Source organism: Ptychodera flava, chromosome 5, assembly GCF_041260155.1.
Source record: "Ptychodera flava strain L36383 chromosome 5, AS_Pfla_20210202, whole genome shotgun sequence".
NCBI lineage: Eukaryota > Metazoa > Hemichordata > Enteropneusta > Ptychoderidae > Ptychodera > Ptychodera flava.
This window is the reverse complement of record NC_091932.1, coordinates 47,667,450-47,689,485: the sequence shown is the minus strand read 5'-3', so window position 1 is coordinate 47,689,485 and position 22,036 is coordinate 47,667,450. Positions and strand designations below refer to the sequence as shown.

Here is a 22,036-nt window from a genome sequence, read left to right as displayed (position 1 = left end):
CTCTTTACAGCATATAGCATAGCATTGTGATCTTAATGTCAGTGTTACCTGCTGCATAGACTGGTTGAGTTCTAATGCTGGTGGTTTTCATTCCATTACAGCAGAACTCTGTCACCAAGTATTGCACTTCATTTCAGTTGTCATACCGGTACATCGGATCACTTTTCTTTCACCCATATCTGACTGGGTCTTATCTTCTCTTGTCAGGGGCAAGCCTTTTAAGGTGATGTATAGAATGGCTCCGATCTTCATTCTGTGCTGTTTTGGCATGTTATACCACTTAAGAGAGAAAAAGTTGTTCTTTCGCGTATCGTATTTTGGTAACACATAAAGCATGTTGCAATATAAGTTATTGTGATGCCACTTTTCTTTAAAGTGTGACGATCGGGTTCTTCTTGTTAAACAAGGATGTGATACAGGGTTGGTGTTACATGCTTGAAATGGTATATTGTTTTGAAGCAAGTACACAACAATGAAAGTACTTCCAAAACCCATGACTTTTGCTTTTTAGCTACTATAGACTATAGTTTATAGAAGCTATTGGGATGGGTATCCGTCCGGCATCAGTCTGTATGTACCGGTATGTATGTACCGGTATGTACTGGTATGTACATGTATGTATGTCCATTTGTGAGGATGTCCGTCCACTCAAATATCTGGAGAACTGCAGTACTTACAGACCTGATATTTGTTGTGTTGATGCAAAATATGATTATGAGAAAGTGTCTTTTTTAGTTTTTTGATATTGTTGAAAATGTGCAAATTAGCTCAAAAAAAGCCGTTTTCGGTAAAAAATCTTCTTCATAACCCCTAGTCAGGCAGCTTTGATATCTGGTGTACAGGTTTATAGGGATGATCAACATGTGATATATTCAAAATATGTTGAAATCTATAATTTTGTATTTTTTGGGCAATTTTTCCCATATTTAGTTAAAAATTTGTCTCTCAAAACCTGCTCATCTACTGTAATAGCTTTGATATTTGGTACACAGGTTTGTAGGGGTTATCATATTTATGATGCATTGAAATAATGATGAAATCTGCAATTTATGCCATTTTGTAGGCATACCGTTAGATTGCAGTTGTCTATGCTGGCTATTGACGAATGTCTGTGCACCGGTACATAGAGGGCTCTATAAGAATGAAACAGTTTCTTCTGCCATAAGAATACTCTGTATTGCTATGCCAAAGGGCCTATGCACTCACTACCGGTATATCTGGTATTATGCAATGTACGTCCTCTGTACCATCTATAGTAGCTTCAGGGACATTGGCCATATGTTTTAATTTATTTCTCTGTATCATCTGTTGTAATTTGTTCTTTTTAGCTGTCGATTGCTTGTGAGTGTATTGAAGCCCAGTGTATACTTCAGCCAATATGGACCATCTAGGATTAGCAATGTACATAATTACTTCGTTTATATTATTCATTCACTCCGTAAATGTATGTCCTAGGCCCTGAGGTAGTATATTCCTGTTTATTATTACATCTTTCAAGCTTATGGATGGGTGAGAGATATTAGATATTTAAAACACAGAACTTGTCATGTGTATAAAGTGCTGATCCTCAGATAAACATAGACAAAATATCTTCAGAATTATACCGGTATCGAATTTTGATTTTAAATTCTAAGGATCATTTGATTACCATATATCAAAATATTGATGAAATTTGTATAAGTATAAGTATATGAGCAAATTGGAAGACAGAAGTTTGCAGTGCAGCTGACACACTGTTTTACAAAAAAGTTAGCATGGAGCTATCTGTATGTTGTGTTTAAAAGAAGTTTTTGGGGTACCATATTTTGCACGTTTTATTTTCTTAAAAATGCCTCATATGATATTCTTGAAGTCCCTGGTCCAATTGCATAAGATTGAATTACTGCGCATTTTACCTGTGTATTTGTGGTAGATATATGTACATGCTCAACTATAAATTAGTATTTGTTCAAATGAAGTCAGGGTTACTAAAATGCTAATGAGCAACAAATGTGAAAACTTGGTGAATAAACATTGGTCAGATTGTCTTGGCAAGGCAGCTAACATACCACATTGTACAAAAAGTGTTGCATGGAAGTCACTATGAGTGAATCTAAAAGAAGTTATGGTATACAGATCTTATATACCGGTACAACCAGTCTGTCATTTTCAAGATGCAGGATTATTCACAAAAAGTGTCATCTGTATAGTCTGTAAACTTTGCTGCTTAATCCAACAAGGTCAGGTTATTAGTTACCAATTCTTACAACTGTGGATGTAAATATGACAATTTTGTGTGAAAAAAATGTTCCAATTTTGGTTTGAAAGGACTTGTTTTTTCCATTGTCATATTGCATATTTATGGAATTGTTTGTCTGTGTAAGTCAAGTAATGGCTTCTATACAATTCCCTGGTTTGATGCTTCGAAATTTAGTTAGAATAGCTTTAAAACAGATGTACATATCTGATGCTTCAGGCTTCTTGCTATATATGTTTGTGTTTGGAAATTTCCCCATTTGTCTTTGACACTGCAATGCTTGTTTAACTTGGTTGCCGTTTGGGACATACCATTATCATGTACGTGTGGCAACTTCATTAACAACACTAGAAGCTGAGGAATCCCATTATTACATCTTACGTTAGTCTTCAATTGTGCAACCATAGACCATAGCGAGACCAAATATTGTCTACATTAATTTTATGCATTACAATATTATAAGGGACACCTTTAGTTTGGTATGGCTGATTTTATCACTAGTTATGATGTACTAGGTTGCATGGTATTGTGTAAGTGTATGTGATCAACAGTTGCAAGTTGCCAACCATTTCATACTTCAATGGACGGTGCATCAAAATTTGTTCAAATGCACTTGACTATGAATATCACAAGCTAAGGTACATAGAAGCATGTTAAATATCGTGTATACACTCATTCTGCCTTGCCACATGTAACCAAATGTGAGCAAAGTGTTATTGACGCTATTTTTTCCTAATTGAAACAAATGTTTTAAGAATAATATAGTAAATTGTAAGTCACTATACAAAACATGGGCTTAGAATACTCATGTTATGATCAAGAATCTCCAAATTCGTAAAGGGTAAATATACGGTAAATATTATTACAGCATTTCCTAGTAGTCCACCTCAATGAATCATCAGTTAAAAGTTTCCTTTCCAGTAAAGTCTGGTATTACCGGTACATCTACCAGTGTGTATGATTAGGACAGACTCCAAAAGTAGAATACTTACAAATTTAATTTATGTTTTTCAAAGTCAGTATGACTCCATTGTGCTCTTCAAAATCATGTAGGTCTGAATTTTATGAAAATCATTAATGTTATGAATTCTCCCTTATATCCTTTTCACAATAATATTACTGGTATTAGGTTGCCTGCAGATGGGCTATTCTGGGGGTGGGGAGGATCTGTCATTCAGGGACAAACTTTGACCTCAGCTGGAATGTGAAACGATTTAATCCTGCTGTTAATAACATGAAATTGTCAATTTCTAGAAGCTTTGTCAGTTATTTGTTATTATCAATATGAAATTCATGCCAGCCAATTTGTAAGCTCATTTCCATCATTAATCAGTAACGGCTAGGAAAATCCGGATATTGGAGAAAGAATTATTCTTCTGGTAGTACACATTGTTCATACTGGTAGAATTGTCACAAGAACCAGTGTGTACTGTGCACGGCGTGGAAATCATAATCTTAATGAGTTGGAAATCTTATTAGGGTAATAGAATTGAAAAACTACATAACCTTAGCATGTGCTGTATTTTCACGTTGTTTTGTTAAATGTCATTGTCAGATATTTTGACAGCAGTATACTATGAACAGACTAGGGCTGACTGTAATCGGTATAATTGTATGTCAAACAGTCTGAATGACATCATTAATGCTAATCTGTCATCTAAAAGCATTAGGGTAAGTACCGGTATTGTTCTCCCTGTTATCCCCCTTTGATAACTCTCTGTTGGTTCCTCATCATATTGAACAATGAAGAGTTCCGCTTTCAAGGACTCTTGTTACTGGGTATCTTCAGCCTATACAAGTCATAAAAATTTCATTAGTAGTCCTGGTCTATGTCATTTCCTCAGAGATGTAAATGTCTAAGGTCATATCGACATCAATTGATTAAAGTTTACAGTATCTGTTGTCAACCAAATTCTTTACTGCCTCACTGCCTGTATCCTGCTACAACTGAAGGTTATTAGTAATGCTGTTATTTCAGAAAGTCCATGGAATTTCATCGTATAAATGCAAAATAATTAGCAAAATAAAAGGACTTGTATATGCCTTAGGAAAGGACAAACTAATAAGATAAAACAAGTACTAGCATGTTAGTTTTGTAGAAGCAAATCAACCTTTCAAGAAAAGATAATTTGCATCTCATTATCATGATAATAACAAATGTTGAAGTTGAACACCTTGTCATGAGTATAGATGGTACAATATCTAGTCACTATTTTTTTTTAGCATAAAATAGCATGCTTTAAAAAGTATTGGCAGTATTATTTTCTTGTGAAATGATAATTGTCCTGGTACTTCGGAAATAGCTGTAGTTTTATTGAAAAGTCATGATATGATATTGTTTGCTGGTGTAATGTTTCTCCGACTAGGTTGAATTGGTAAATAGTTGTCTTCAGATGTAACGGTAGATGCATGTGTACCAGTACACATCGCTATCTTTATAATAGGAATCTTTAAGAAGATAAAATTGAAAATTAAAATTGCATTTCTGTCCATCATACTGTACAATGGATAAATTTCTGAATTATTTACTTACATTTTACAACTCATACCATAGCTTCTGTCCACAGCAATCCCAGCTGTTATTGGCTGCAGTGTTTTGCATGGAGAACAGTTCTGTCAGACATCTTACAATCCTGTCATTTATAAATAAGTTGGCAGCATGCCCCCTAAGTTTAAATTAGTCTGCCATAGTCACCACCATAGATTGATTTGTCATGACCTTTTGATAAATATATCCCGGAATACAGGTATAGTAGAAATTTACAAAGGGGAATGTCCCCCCTTTCCTTAGAAAATTAGGAAGGAGTGGAGGAGAGATTTGGCTGTGATTGAGGGGGAACCATAATACATTATGTAAATTAATTTATGCAAATGCATAGTGCAGAATGCCACTATCAATACACTGTGTGATCAATATCTCAAGATCTCATTGTTTGGGTGATGTTGTGCTGCCTTTGTCATTATTTGAAAGAGGGCTGTAGATTTAAGATGATAACATTGCGTAATGGCGTGACCTGGAGGAGACACTGTTCCCCACTATAATATGGCCGTTTCAATGCAGATATGCAAATCAGTGGACATGATGTACATACCGTATACTACCTTGAAATTGTCACAGGAACAAGCTATTGTCAACTGTTGGAACACATCGCACAGAAAGTCTTCCATTTCAGTGTTTTACTGTCTGTTTTCTTTAGAATGACCAGCTATTGAAAATTGCTAGAAGTTACAATCGAAGTGAAAATTGGTTCGCTTGACCACATTGTTAGACATGAATGTTGTTTTAATGAAGTAAACAAGATACATTTCTTTATATCTGCAGAATTCAAAGAATCTTTCGCCACATTGAAAGATTATAATTTTGATGTCACGGAATTCCAAAGAGATGCAGGCTATGGGTGTTTGATAGCTTGTGCAGAGGGATGCCATAGGTGCTTACAAGTTACATGTAAGCACGCGATTTACTGATACCGAGATATCACTGCGGTATACCGGTACTGGTATGATAAGAAGTTTTTCCTTGGCCATATACTAGTTCTTACTGTCATTGCAATCTCACAGTGCCTGTGAGTGCGTTATCATACATGCCCCAGGCCTTGGGGCCAGTTTTCAATAATTTTTCACTTTGATCTTTGACAAGATTTGTTATCACTAAAGTTGTCAAGTTATTAAAACAACTTTAAATTTGAAAATAAATTATTAATTTATTAACCCTTTCGCCGCCATGGTTTTACCCAAACCCATTGTTATCAATGGTGATCTTGGACCTGTTTACAGGGGATTGGGGGTGAACAGGTTAAAACAGATCACTATATTTTCATTTTGAATGAAACATACACAGAGACAAGGTTGCTATTTTTGAAAATTTTTTTACATCAAATGAAAATCATAAAATATCATTTTTGTATGTAACGCATGAATTCATATGATATCAATGCATGAAGTGACAAGTAACAAATATCACTTCAGCTTACTGTACTGGTATGCTGAGGCTTATAGATTAGTGTAATAGCTTTTCCTTGTAAAAATACATTGTAGTTTAGCCCCTGGTTTATATTGAAATGATATGTTGTATCTTTTTGTATCAGTTCCGTCTGCATGTACCAGCAGTGTTAAATGTCTACAGTTCCATTCTTAAAACTGTTCTTTCAGAATGTTTTATGATGCTAAGCATTTTTACTAGCATCTCGCAAATGAACATACCTAAGTAATGTCCCAAGAAAATGACTTATTACTCCCGTTGTTTATTCTGCTTAAAAAAAATTATAAACTGCTAAATGTTATTAATTTGCATCAAAATAATATCCCAAAAGATATGATAAAGTTCAGCTTTTGCCCATTTAATAAAAATATTATGATAGGTTGAAATTATTTGAAGAAGTTGATGAATTGTATTGAAGTAATTGTTTCTACAAGCTTTTGTTTGGTTTGATGAGTGGTTGTGTTTGAAATTACGAAAGTATTACCGGTATAAGTCAGTTTGCTTTCAGCATCCTATTATTTTGGAGCCATTTACAGTGCGTACCGTATGTCATCAGACAGCGAATGCTTCAGGCATTTTGTGGCAATCAGACATGGCCTTAAATATGTCAAAGGGCTTGTGTTTGGTAGCTGATTGTCATGTACCACTGCAGGAAATTAAGAGAGGTTGTCTTTTAAGAACTCTGCATGACTTTTCCCCTTTTAAATTGATTTTTCGAGTCATTTGAAATGCTTTACAGAATGGCCATTCTGTACATGGGTCCAATAATGAATCTACTTTTTATGGTCGTCAATCAAGTCTCGTACTCCAAGTGATATCAATACAACTGAAGAATTTACTATTTGTGTATTGCAATTTTCCCTTGCTCTTTATTGATGAAGTGAATGAGATGGCTACAGCTGGTGATAAACTGAATACCTGTACTTTGTCAGCACATAGGGAGATGAATTCAATTCTTTTGTACAATCAGTGGCACCTGCTGTGGTCCATTTTCAAATGGCGTCAACAACGTTTGCAGTGTGAGATACTTCACGTCAAGAGCTGAACTTGTTGCCTTTGTATATGTGATGCTGTCTATCTGTATGCGCATACTGAATTTAACTCCATTTGTTTTGTTTAAATTAAAGAAGAGACGTTGCTTCCATGTGGAGTGGTTTGCCGCAAGGAAATGCAAAATTAATCCGCAGGCTATTTTCAGTAGGAGAGACTATATACATGCTGAGTTAAAATATTGATGAGATTGTAACTGCAAACTGCTGAGAGGACTGAAATTGGCAAATGATAGGGGAAGGTAAACTGATGAGAGAGTATCTCTGCTAACTGATCGTATTATAGCGTCATAATGATCTTAATACCATGTTGGAGATGATCCTGCCTTGCCTTACCCTGGACTGCTGGGTATGGTATTTATCGTGTATGATGATCAGGTATTTGTCATTTCAGTTGCTGGGAAGAGCATTTATTTAGCTGCAGAGTTCTTTAGGTTGGAATCCAGGTTGTTATACCATACTTGTATGCTGGTGTAGTAATAGTTGGTGGACAGGATCTGTGTCTTTTGAGCGCCATGATGTTAAAAGGTGATGCCAAGTCAAGCCTGATATATACTGGCAGAATAATGAATTTCTAATACCCACCATCAGCATTGAATTACATGAGTTTAGAAGATTTGCCAGATATTAGATGACTTTCTGATATTGTGAATTTTGTGAAATACCGGGTAACTACACATCCCATGGTATGAAAAGTGAAAATCAACTACTGCTTATGAAAAGTGAAAATCAACTACTGCTTAGTGTTGTAACATGACTATGTGACAGTTGTTTTACATTGTTAGTGACGCTGACAATATGATAAGTTGTATAATGATAATCAGTGGCAATGTGACTGTTGTAGTCTGTCAATGTAAATACATCCAATCGTGACTTTACAACTTATTAAATGTTGCATGTGCAAGCACCAGTACCAGTAGTTCACATAGATATACCAGTACTATAAATTGCCCATATTTGCGAGTGTCATCTTTCTTTCTTTGGAATATTTGTTTGCTGATAAGGTCAACAGGTTGGTATCATCAGGGGAATAGTATGTAAATTTTTGTGACTCCTTTTGTAGTGAGTGTCCTTTACAGTGTATATTTAACAAATATAAAACATTTAGTGTCAGTTCTTGAATCAAAGTGCCATACTTCCCCGGTTGTGCCAACCATACAATATCCTAAACACTTTCTCCATTTTACAGTACTAAACAGATTCCCCTTCGAGGTATACTTCTTCTGACCTCCTTCTTTCATTTGCTCTAAACCCTATCAATATTTATTGCCTTTTTGATTCAGTCAGCTAACTTCATTATCTGTCTGACACCACAGCAAGGGAGAGCACGCTCTCTTCCTCATTACAGTTTCACAAGCAGCATGCAGCTCCCTGTTGTCCAACATTCTTTATCTTTTCCATGGTACTCCGTTGAGACTTGTCATCTGCAATTGCTATCCATCATTGTCTTATCTCAAGACTTTCAACTTTCACCATCTTGGGGCTGCTGGAAACTGTTACCATATCACTGTGAATAAGAGGATGTCTGTTTACTTTATAGGCAGGTCATTATACCACATGTGTGTTACTGATTGTGTTTGTTCATGTATTCAATTCTGCTTACAAGTGTGGCAGTATTTACTGTATGATTTGAATCAGAAGTTTTCAACATAAGCATATTCCAAAAGGTGTACAGGTATTTTAGCGATATTTTGATAAACTGATGTAGCTGAAACGAACAAAAGATCAATATCAAAGAAACGGAATAACAGCTTAAAACAAGATTGAGATAATATTTAGGTTGACAATTTTTGCTCGAGTTTTGGTTTGTTTGTGTTGGTAGTTTCCTTCAAAAGATAAACATTTTTATGTCAGTTTTGAAATGATATATTAAATTATAGCCAAAACAATGGACTACGGTATGTGCCGGAGGATAGGTGACCATTTGCCCGACCTGAGGAGCACAAATGATCTCCTACCTCAAGGGTACATTGTGCCTTGTTTGGGCTATAATATTTGTATTACATGCCTCCCTTATATATGTTTTCACTCCAAGTTTTGTGGCTATAATATTTGTATTACATGCCTCCCTTATATATGTTTTCACTCCAAGTTTTGTGGCTATAATATTTGTATTACATGCCTCCCTTATATATGTTTTCACTCCAAGTTTTGGGGCTATAATATTTGTATTACATGCCTCCCTTATATATGTTTTCACTCCAAGTTTTGTGGCTATAATATTTGTATTACATGCCTCCCTTATATATGTTTTCACTCCAAGTTTTGGGGCTATAATATTTGTATTACATGCCTCCCTTATATATTTTTCCACTCCAATTTTTGGGTTTACATGTAAATGACAATTGTATGCTTAATCATCGTATAGCATATCAGTGTAAAGAGAGACACCTGTTACTGAATATCCAGACTGGTTGACATGAAACAATTTGTAGGAGTTTTGCAGATGAGAAGAATATGATACAGGACGAACAAGCAGACTCAAAGAAAAGATTTCTTGAAGTTTTTAGTGGACTCAATACTTATTAATCTCTATGGTCACCAAGTTTTAGTTTCCAATGTTCTGATGCCCCAAACATAATTTATAAATTCTTGCTCTGATGTAGCTACATGTATATCTAGAGGTATAATCTCCACTATATGTATAGATGAATTTCCTAAAGTAGGAGAAATTTGTCTTTCATGCAAAACACGTTAAATGTCAAAATGCATAACACTGTCCTACAACAAGTAAGACACATCTCAGAGAGGAAAATAAATCATGAGAATAAAGACAAAATTTTACTCAATGGAACTAAAAATTGTTGTTAGTAATTATTATTAGGAAAAGGTTTTACAATTTCTATCTCCAAAATTTTTCTTGAGCTAACATTAGTTTAAAAAGTAAAGATATGTATTTTCTCTTTCAAATATTTACAAGTGGTTGTGTATTGATTCAACTTATTCCAGGGAACATAAACTTCCTTAGTTAATTTACTAGTATTTTGCTATCTTTTCTGAAATAATTGCTTAAAATTCAGCTGGCTTTGTGAATGACCTAAAAGTGAGTTTCCTTGTAATGACATCATTTCTACAACAAATAAACTAACTCCATATACAGCTTTCATAGCAATAACATTCATTTACTTTTAAAGGTAATGTTGCTAAATACTTGACATTTAAACTGTTATAAATTTACTGTGTGTGAAGGACACCATTAAATGTACAGGTAGTACCCCATGCAAATACAGCCATCAACATTTACAAGTGAATTTGAACTTCATACAAGAATTGAATTTAAAAACATTTCAAAATATTACAGGAACATGTTTCGAATTCTTAAAGAGATACTGCATGAAATAAGAAAGGGAAAAATTGAAACAGTTCTTGAATCAATAAATGATTGTTTTGAGGTTGATTAAAAAGGCCAACTTGAAATAAGATCATAGTTTTTTATGCTAAATTTTTAATGTATCTCTTCAATGCATCCTTATGTTAGAGTTTATATACCGTAGTAGAAGCATACGTGTGATTTAGTGATGGTACATGTAAAGTGAATTACACACTGCTTCAACATTAGAGTAAAATTTGTTTTGCTGTATTAGTGCACTGTGTGTATTCTGTGCACAAGGGCACAATATTTCATCCATACAAGTATGTAGTGAACACAAGGATAATTTTCCATTAAAATTCATTTTTATCCAAGGTCAGGTTTGCTCACTCCTTTCGAAACACCTTACATCACTTTTTTGTTTCTTGAGCAGAATCTGTTTATCTATTATCCATAACTTTGACTAAGTTGTTGGGTGTGTGGGGGTCAGTAAATATTGTGCAGTAATTTGTTTGTGAATTTTAGAAGAAAAATTTTGTTACTCTAAATGAACTTTTTTGACTCTCTAGTCAGCATGCCTGTATAATGCTGTTGTGTCCTTCAACAGGCTGATTATAGAGTCAATTCATGACTATCAATATATTACAGGGATATGCACAGTGGTGACTAAAAATAGAAGTCACTACTCTTTTACAACATAGTACAAGGGATTAGGAGAATGTAGTGAATGAATGCAAAAGATTGAATGTTATACCGTTATACAACCATACTGACAGAATATGGTAGAAAATAAGAATATTTTTATTTAGCAAGTTTCACTGATTTAATTATTGTAACATTCTTGATGGCAAGAGTGATTCTGGCCGTATAATCTTGTGAGTATCCAGGGCCAAGACATGGAGACTTGCTTTACCAACAATTTAATTTTCAATGAGGCCATATAAAAATGAATACAATGAATTGGTCAAAACAGAACAGAATCAGTGGTTTTATGGGTCACAACATTTTATGTCATGTAATCACCTTGTTTGGAACATCTGCTTCTTGCTGTACAGTATGACAGATTATTCACTTTTAAAATTTTTAAATATCTAATCTTCATCTACAAGCTGTGGTTTAACCTCAGCCTCATTATTCATATGTTTGATGCATTAAATGGAGAATGATATCTGGCTTGAAAAGATAAAATATTGACTTCTCAACCTGTACATGCATCATAATCACAGTGGGGGTTACATTGACTAAAAGATAGGCAAAAGTCCATTTTAGATGGACTACTTAGTTTAACTCACAGGAAACAGAAAGATATTGAGACTAATCATTTTCTATTTAATGCAAGAAGTAGAAACTAACAATCAAGTCAGTGAATATTAATTACAAAAATGTCATCATTAAAGTCATTAAAATGCAAAGTAAAAATACTGGAAAGGTCAACAACCTACATATACTGCAGAAGCATTGCATACTGGTATATTATCATTGTGTCGGCATAACGGAATATAATCCATAGATTTGCATCTGGAAGAGTGAAAGTGTTAATAGTGTTCTGTAGTCATCAGTTTTAAGGTTGAGCATACATGCACTGTATACTGGTACGTACCAGGACATTGCAGTTTTCTTTGTTTATGGTTTAAGAATAATTTTATCAATGGTGAGGTTAGAACTTTGTATGGTTCTAGGACAGTTTAATACCAGCAGATAGTTCCAAAGCAACAATAACTATGAGGCAAATGTCTAGATGGTCATGTCCAACAGATGCTGGTACCAGTACTGATACCTTTTATTCAGGGCAGGACATTCACCTCTGTGGTACAGAATATGTGTTGTGTTTGATTGGTTGATTGGACTTCATGCAAATGAAGGTGTCCATCACTGTTGCATTTGATTCAGTTATTTACACTGATAAATACAGAGTTACCAAAACACAATTGTATGAGGAGCGATTTGAAGTTACCAGTAAAGGGATCATTGCAATGAAGTTGTGCAGAACCTAATAGATTTCACTATTTCAATTGTGGTGAAAATGTATGTACTCATAGCTTCACTGTAGTGTACGGTAACTCCTGGGTTTGTGAGACAAGGATCAGATACTGCAACTTTGCTGTGGTTTACGCACATTGCCTTTTTAACAGTATGGTTGTTTTGCAAACAAAAATACAGATGTTTACTATGTACAATGCATACAACTACTTTTCAATTGTAATTTTGGACAGACCTGTATATGTAGGGATCTGCTGTAAATCTAGTGATATCTCTTGGATAGTTTAACCTCAGTTTTTCCTCCCAGCAGATTGTCATACTGGTATTTAACTACAGTGATTAATAGACCATAGTTACCAGCATACCATTACATTGTACATGCTCTTGTAAATTTGAAACTTGTAATGCTTACTCAATGCTTATTGTACATTTATTGTTTGTTACAGGTTTAAGGTAGTGCTCCAGATTTAGTAAGACCCTTCTCCATCAGTGGTAGAGTATATTTCTACATACCAGGTGGTAGCTGTAAAACGGACCAATCTCAATCAAGTTTGGATCATTATCATCTCTAGTGTGGTACGTGCAGAAATTGGGATCTGAAAGTTACTTGCAGTAAAGGTAAGAGCAATTTAGATACTTGAAAGGACGAGTCAACCTTAACCTTGATGATGTCAGTGGATACTTGTATTTCATTTTGGGATATTTATTAGGTAGATACAACCAGCCTTCAGTCCTCATTTCCTCATTCCTCATCCAATTCCTCAACAATGAAAAGCTAAATGCTTCCGGTCAGTGTGCGAAATTAAGAGAAAATAGCTTCAGGTCATAAGGACCTGCACCAAGCCAGACCTTCAGGTCCTTACAGAAAACTGCCGGTCCTCAATAATGGCAGTTGTTAACGACCATTAAAGTCAACTTCTCCACCAATACTATGCTTTTGAATGTTGTAATATTTAATTTTTCATGTCCGTTTATCAATATAGTCAGTAAGTATTCACTCCAAAGGACTATTGCTCACATAGATTGCAGAATAGTGTAAGTGAATAATCATGAAATATTCATCTACATGATCTGGAATCTGAAAAAGATCACAGCCCTCATCTTCCTCACTGTCATGCGCACACATTTATCAATGTTTTCCACCATGGGGGGAGGGGGGGGGGGGGGGGGACTACGGGACTAACAGGAGAATTTGACATTTTTTCTAGCCATGTCAAATCCCCCACTCTCGGACTATAAAATGATGTCAAACACCCAGGGGCCGGGGAATACAGGCTCATGCACTGGCTACATGTGGCTGATGAAAGCGAGAAATTTTGTCTATCGTAACTTTCTATGGGGAATGGTGTTCTCTACATTGCTGTGTACAAATTTAAACTACACCAGGGCATGTGATATAGTGATTTGAAAATGGTTGGCGAGCTGAAAAGCACTTCTGAAATAAGCCAACGCAAGTGGTAGAAGAGTGAGTGAACAACTTAGTATCCTGAAAACAGTCATGAGTAAGGGTAGTGTATGAATATTTTTTTATGCAAACATTGATCACTACGACTTTTTATTGTAATGTAAAACAGGAAAGAAAAAATACTTGGTGTGTATTTTGATATGACGTATGGATTACTTTCAAAATTTTTCAAAAGATAAATATGCTTAAATGTGGCCTCTGTTGCATTCATGAAGAAACAGATGAAGTTAATACTTTTAATTAAAAGGATAAGTATCGTAACTTTTTTCTCGATTATAGAAATTGCAGACAACATGAATGGCACACATCGCCACTCGCGGAAATGAATGCATATTTTCTGATCGAAAAGTTTGCCGGATCTCATCGCCCTTTGAAAGCTTCAAGTTATTAAAATGACTCTGAAAAGTTTGACAGACCTCGATACTGCTGAAAACCATCGACACAATCAGTTAATGATACCGTAAAATCTTAAAAAACGTAATTCTTGGCAACATTTAGGCCTACAGTCAGACGCTGAGTTTTGCCTGCCTGTCGTAAAACGGTATGCATCGAAACAATTTGAAGCCCTATTCTCGACCTCTGAGAGTATACACGACGGATCTTGCAACTCGACAAAACTGTTAATGATAAGGTCGCTCTGCTTTATGAAATGTACACTTGTTATCGCGATATATCGTGGTATGAGTCGGCCTTGTGAACTTTGGTTAAAGACCAATGAGCAAGCAAGATGTTCTAGCGGTCCACAAACAAACGGAGCGAAACTTGAACTTGACTTTCGACTGCAGGTAGTGCAATGTGGTTGTCGTGTAACATCTAGTCTTTGTTCAAAACTTGAGGTAAAAAATACCTCCATGTTCAAACCAAATATGTTTAGTCAACAGCACTGTTCTTGTTGTAGGTTTTTGTCTTAAACTCTTCTGTGAACCGTTTATGTTTTGAACGCTTCAATGGAAAATCAAAGCGAAGAAAACGGAGTCAGTTTGATAAAATGAAGGGCTGTATTATGTACATTTGTGTACATGTAAATTCCGAACACTTAAAGTGCGGAACTAGTGAAGTAATACTTGGTGTTGTTATCATATGACACAGATATGCTCACATTACCAGGGTTACACTCTCGAGACGAGTATTATTATAATATTCTGTCTATTTGTTGCACCAATATCAATCCATTCCATCATTGCTAGAATCTGCATGCACGGACGTAATTCACACTGATCTGAATGTAATCAGTTGCACTGTGCTATGCGCGTCGATCGGAGGGTTAGTATTTTCGTAAATGTAAAAAGTCGCAAGACAAAAAATTACATGTACTATGTTGCGACATTGTCAACTCCTACCACCCCCGGTCTGGTGTACCATAGAGATCAAATTCCCAACTACCAGAAAACGAAGTGCGATCAATATCCGTGTTGCCCCGCACTCCCGCGGTGTGCATGACATTCAAGTCTGAATCGCATGATTCAGAGTCAGTCATCATCTGCATCTGTTACAGTACAGGTCTTGACGGAGAAATTTTCATCATATATTCCAAATTTCAGTCGGTCATAAGGACCGACATGTTGCTAAAAACTTTCGGCCCGACGAGAAATCTGTCGGTCTCGGACCGTCGGACCGACGTTAATTTCGCACACTGCTTCCGGTAGCCCAAAGTTACATTTCCAATCCAAATGTCAATATACCCTACTGGCAGAATGGTGTGCTCAACAACAGTGATTGTCCCAAGGTAAGAGAATGCAGATGATATTGTCAGTGCATCTGAAAGGATGACAAGAATATGAGTTCTGGAACCTTGAAAAGGCATCAGATGAGAACATCCATTTAAGTAGGTGATTTACCATTAAAATGATGCCTATGCATGCGGACCTTCTCCAATTTATGAAAAATAGAATACTGTTTGGTGACGTTAAACTGTACTCCAACATGTAACAGATTATGTACACGGAAAGAACTACGACATTTTCATTGCAGGTTGCAATATACCGGTATAGTGAGCTTACAGCAAGTACTAAGATTAGAATGCAATCAAGAAATACTGTATTAGCGGATAGAACTTTGTAGAAGGAGAGTTGTCAAGACTTCAGAACCACTGACAGTGATTGATAACCTGTATTGATTTAGAACACAATGTTTGGTTTTTTGCTGATGAAGATTTGCACAGCCGCTTTGAATTGTCATAGATAACTCTCTGCTGAGTAATGACGGTCACTGCTATCGTCTGTAAAAGTTTTAATTCATCTTATACTGAGCAATTATTTTGATTTTTCCTGTGTTAATGTAACATGAAAAGCTCAGTCTGTTCTTAAAGTTACTGTAAAAAATTGTAGTCTTTAGAGTTCAGAGCTCTCAATCATCAAAACATGAATGCTTATAAGCTAAGGATCAAGCAACTTAGATTGGACCTGTTTGTTTTCACCTCTGTTAAGAAACATAGTTTTACTCCTTTTCCCTACCTCTTTCAACCCTGTTCAGTAATAAACCCTTGCACCGTATCATAGGTCATCAGGGGTCAGAGTTCAAAGGGTAAAACTGTGGTGCATATTGTCAATTATTTTACTCTAAATTTCTAAACTCATTAAGGTGTTTAGTATCAAATCAACTTGACAATATGGTTCATTTTGGCAATGCTTCAAAACCATATGATCCTACAGTTGTATACATGCACATTCCTGTTACAATATTAATATGGTACATTGTATAGTTAACATTACTAACAAATTTCAAATTTGAAGATGTAGCAGAAGGCACTTATGTGGTGTATTTATTTTATTGCATGGATTTAATTTCTCTGTCGATTACACATGTAAATTTTATGTTTATTCATGCTTCAAATACTGAGATGATGGAAATTCAAATTTGCAATATCTTCAGATACAAATCAATAACTCCACAAGAATTGCAAAGTAGTTGATTGATATTCATATTTACCTATCACTATCAGTGTTCCTGAGGATATTTCAGTTTTAAGAAGGTAGTTTTATTTCAAGCAGTGCTGTGAGTTAATTGGAGTGCCACTTTGTCACCAAACTTTCATATGGCAACTATCTGTACCCATCGGGACAATTGTAACATCTGTCACACATAAAAATCATATTGAAGTCAATTGGTAAGTTTTAAATACCGTTACCATATGTGTCAATATGTCATACTTATTGCCTTGAGGATTCTCTCTGACACCAAGAAACAGGCTTCATACCAGTACCGGGAGGGGGTATGTTGGCAATGCACCAATTTTGACAAGCTTGACTGCCATGGTTACCAGCTTATCAGTAGAAAAAACTCAGTGTTATTCGCCCATTTAACAAGTTCTTAACAGACTGTTGACATCTAGTATAATTCAACCAAACCTACACTGTGTATTTGCACTCCCTTTGTCTATTATTGCCGGATTTGAAATACAACCTTTATGGTGAGCATGCACTTTCCATCTGCCTTGCATATCTCAATGGGAAAACTACCACTTGGGTCCTCAAATATTACCAAAACCAGTCTTTTAAGAAAGGAGTTAAAATCTTCAAATTTAATTCATGCATGCTTTCCCTGCACCTGAAGTGCTATGGCTTACATAGGCTCTAAGTACATGTTGAATCAGATGTGAAGCACATATCGTCATTCACACACAATCTAGGGTGGAAATGGTATGAATATGATATGCTATGGGAGTATAGCTCTATAATCTTGATAAAGATATGAATATCTGCATTGCAGTTGGCCTTGAAACTTGATACAGTATATGTCTGTGAAGGCCACATCAGATGTTCTATATTTGACAGTCTGGACAGGACAGTAGGCTGTTGTACCCCAGTATGTCTAGACATTGTTATAGGCATAATTTTCTTATCAATCAAACCGATCCAATAGAGATCGTTACTCTGAGCTAACTCTACAAAGTACACAGAGATTTGGCCTCCAGGGATGTAGATTTCATTAGAGTAGGGTGTCTTCTTTGATCAAATGTAATTTGTGACTCAGATGTTGTCGTCGTTAGGCTTTGCATTTGGGATGGAGCCATCATACTTGAGTGCCAACAACAAGGAGAGGTTGATGACATCATGTGGCATATTATGGCTAAGGTAACTTCAATCCCTCTCTCAATTTCAGCATCATACGGTAAATGCTCATTTTGTTTTGTGTTATTGTAACTTTTACTTGGGTTTCTAGTTAGCTGAACAGTGAATGTGAAACAAAAGACCCTCACTGTTTGTCACTCAAGTCTTCAGTTTACTCTGCATTTGTCAATTCCAAATATCACCACTGCTAATATGTCAATTTTCAGAGTGTTAGTATCTTAAAGGCAGCTTCTACATGTGGATTTCTGAGTCAGTGTTTCCAATTTCTTGGCAGAGATTAATAGAATCCCACACCCCAACGGGTTGGGATGGAATGTCTCACACGAGTTGGGGAGTTCTGTCTCACACGAGCCGAAGGCGAGTGTGAGACAGAATTCCCCAACGAGTGTGAGACATTCCATCCCAACCCATTGGGGTGTGGGATTATTTTTCTCACGTCCCTCCAATATCTTTAGAAAATTGCATTTTATTGTCAGAGTGGTAGGTTTAAACTATCAAAAACCAGCAGCCGATTGCTCTTGTTTCATTTGTATCATTCCGCACAGAAAAATGAAGTTCCTTTCATTGATGAGCATATCAAACACGTTAACATGTATAATACCGATATGGCAATTTTGTTTTGTTGGTCAGCCACAAAATTCTCCAGGTCAATCAGGTCTCTGAGGAAAATGTTGCGAAACAGCTCTGGTGGCCATCTGTTGATGACATTGCGTGAAAGCTGTCGTCTGCTACAGTCTCGTGTGCAAATGGCTCCCTCATCGAAGTCTTTCGCTAACTGTATCGCTGTCAAGTCAGTTCTTCTCCAGAAAATATGTCGACGAGCGTAAACAGCCGATAGGTTTGTAATGGCCTGAATTCTCCCGTTACAACATAAAAGCGGTCATCCTCCGAATATTTGTTGCCGACGCTGCGCTGACCGTACTCAAATCTAGAACAACCTGTTCACTCTGCGGTTCAGTCGTCTGTCCGCTATAGTGCCAGTTGTACATTACGCGATGTTCTATTCGTCAAATAATTCGTACAGAGAACTGGGCGCTGAGCAGAGTTGACCAATCAACATACGTTTCACATACGAGGTGTTCGGTCGCGCAACAATACAGAGTGTGAGAACAAATTGTTCTCACACTGTGTTCTCACACTCCCAGCGTACTGGGGACGTGAGAACAAATGTATCCCTGTCCTTGTGGAAAGTTGTGAGGGATAGTTGTATTTTTAAATGATACAGTGTTAATGTACTTGTAAAGTTTACTCACAGTTGATATGATTGTAGGAATGGTTATAGGAGTGCACTCGTTCCAAAATGAGTGCAAAAGTGACATGATGCATATAATAGAGTTCCAATCTCCCTCCCCTTCTCACTGTGTTCAACAGAACAAACAGAGAGACAGAATCCATGTCATACCACTGCTTTGTACTGTGGGTGTGGTGCAACTCCTGTGTCAGATTCACAAATCTTTGCTAGACTTTGACAACTTGGACATTATCAATCAAGAAAATAGCAATAATATAATATATTATAATATATTATAAAATATGAATCATCTTTGTGGCTATCTGAAGCCAATTGCAGCGATGTAACATATTCATCGCTTTGAACAAGTTTGTGTGTGATGTATGATTGAATGTATATGTGTTTGAGTGTGCCATGAACTTTTTCAGTGAGTTGAGAGGTCACAGCAAGAAAATGTGCACCTCAACTCGGTTAGCTGAGGGATTTTGACAGCTGATGTCTTAACTAGGTGACTGGGTGCCGCGGCCATGTATTGTGAGTTTGAATCCCATCACGACTATACTGAATAACACATATGTTATGTATTATTTACGACTCCTGGCAGTTGATCAAATGAAAGAACTTTATAATAACTAAAGTTTTACTGTGTGAACAGTTGAATAACCCATCAGGGTGATACACTAACAACAGTGAATAGTAATAGAGTGTGTCTCATCTGTTTTCAAACTTAATGAACACCATTCAAATGTTCAACAGAAAATCTGGAAACATTGTCAGATTCATCTTGTTGTAAACTTGCCCATGTATAATATTTTGACAGCTTGATTAAGTCTCTGCATTGGCAGAGTGAAAAATAATACCCCAGGTGATGACCTAGAAAGCCATCACCATGGTAACAGACTCTCTGATTGTAGGCTTTGTCCTTTATATGTAAGTAAAATGAGTCATGCATTGATTAATTTATAATGCAGTTGCAAATTTGATGGGATTTCCTCAAGTTAGGGGGCACAATATTGTTCCCTAAGGTCATAATGTCTTCGTACAGAATTCTGTCAATCATAGTTATGATGTAAAAGATTATTATGAAAATGAAACAAGGTTTTTATCAGGCAGGGATTTCAAAATGAACCGGTACAGAAACTTAAACAACTCCAGTTTTGTCATATCTTCTACTAATCTCATCTTACTCAACATTGCAGATGTCTGAATTTGGAAAAATAAATGAGCTTACGTGCAGTAACAGTATTAATTTGACAGTGTAAACCAAAGTTTTGAGCTCCCAAATCCAATATTTCAAGCTGTAAATCCCTGTCACATATGGCACTAATTTGCAGTGTAATGTGTAAACTCTGATAATTGAATGACCTGTAGCCTGCCTCTATCATAGTTCAAAACAGAGGGCCTAGCTTCTCAAAGGAATTCTAATGTGTACTTGCCAGCATGTATCCAAATAAATTTTATCAAATTGTGTTATAAACCTCATGATTTGGCACAAAATTCATTGTTATCAATGGTGAATCTGGACTTGTTTATAGTTGATTGGGTGTGAACAAGTTAAAAGCAGAATGTTTTTATCCCAGGGATAGATCATGAACACACTTTGATCTCCATAATGTCTAGATCACAATTACAAGAGAAGAAAGAAAATACTCTAATGCCATACATCTATTATCCAGGATACTGCAATAAGGCATATTATGTGCAACCTTGCTATGATGACAAGACGTGACTTTGAATTGATGAGGGGTATGCAATAATGGCTCTCAGAGAAAGTCTTATTTTTTCCATGATCCATCTTTTAGGGTTTTTTTAGCTCACATTTGGTTTTACCAATGTGAGTTTATCGTATAGGCTGAAGTCGATGGCGTCTGTATGTACCGGTATGTGTGTATGTATGTATGTACCGGTATGTATGTACGTACAGTATGTCCGTCAACATCAAAAACACGCAAACCGCTGCACGTTTCAGCTTGGTAATTGGTGTGTGGATGTATCCTGGGCTATAGATGGGATTGTTCAAATGAAGTCTGCATTGCCAAAATTATGCAAATGAGCTTACAAAATGTGAAAATGGTTAAGAATTAATAACTCAAGAACCGCTTTTTTGATTGCTTTGAAAATTTGTGTGCAAGTACCTTAGGTTAACCTTATACAGTTTTATGAATATTGTGAAGATATCCTTAATTTGTATTTTTGCTGAATTTTTTTGTGATTTTTCTCATTTTCAGTAAAAATTCTTCTTCTCTGAAACCGCCGGCCCAATCGCTCTCAAATTTGGGTTGTCTCTTTGCAAGGGTGTTACTCTTCTAATTGTTGAAATTATGACAAAATTGGGAAAATTACTATTTTTGTGCAATTTTGTCATTTTTGGTCAAAAAATCTTAGACAGTGTTTCTTTTTAAAACCCCTGGACAGACAGCTTTCATATTTGGTACACAGACGTACAGAGATGACAATAGTTAGATATGTGGAAATTGTCCTGAAATATAAAAAATTGTATTTTTAAGACAATATTGTCATTTTTGGTCAAGAAAACTTTATCTCAACATTACTTGTTTGATAGTTTTGTAATTTGGTATAAAGTCCCTTGTTTGATAGCTTTGTAATTTGGTATAAAGTCCCGAAAGATGTTATTAGATAAATTTTCTGCTCAAAGTCTTGGGAAACCCCAAAATTTGTATATTTTAGGTACTTTTCTCAGTTTGTGACCTTA

The 22,036-nt window shown here is 35.9% G+C and overlaps 1 protein-coding gene across 2 annotated transcripts in view; it reads left to right on the top strand.

Moving 5' to 3' along the window:
• The window catches only part of LOC139134157 (neurocalcin homolog), a 133,832-nt gene that overhangs the window by 99,735 nt on the left and 12,061 nt on the right, over positions 1–22,036 (top strand). For both annotated transcript variants that reach the window (XM_070701079.1, XM_070701080.1), the window contains one exon: positions 13,004–13,175. The gene's annotated coding sequence lies outside the window, so the exon portion shown is untranslated. The remainder of the gene's footprint in view (positions 1–13,003; positions 13,176–22,036) is intronic.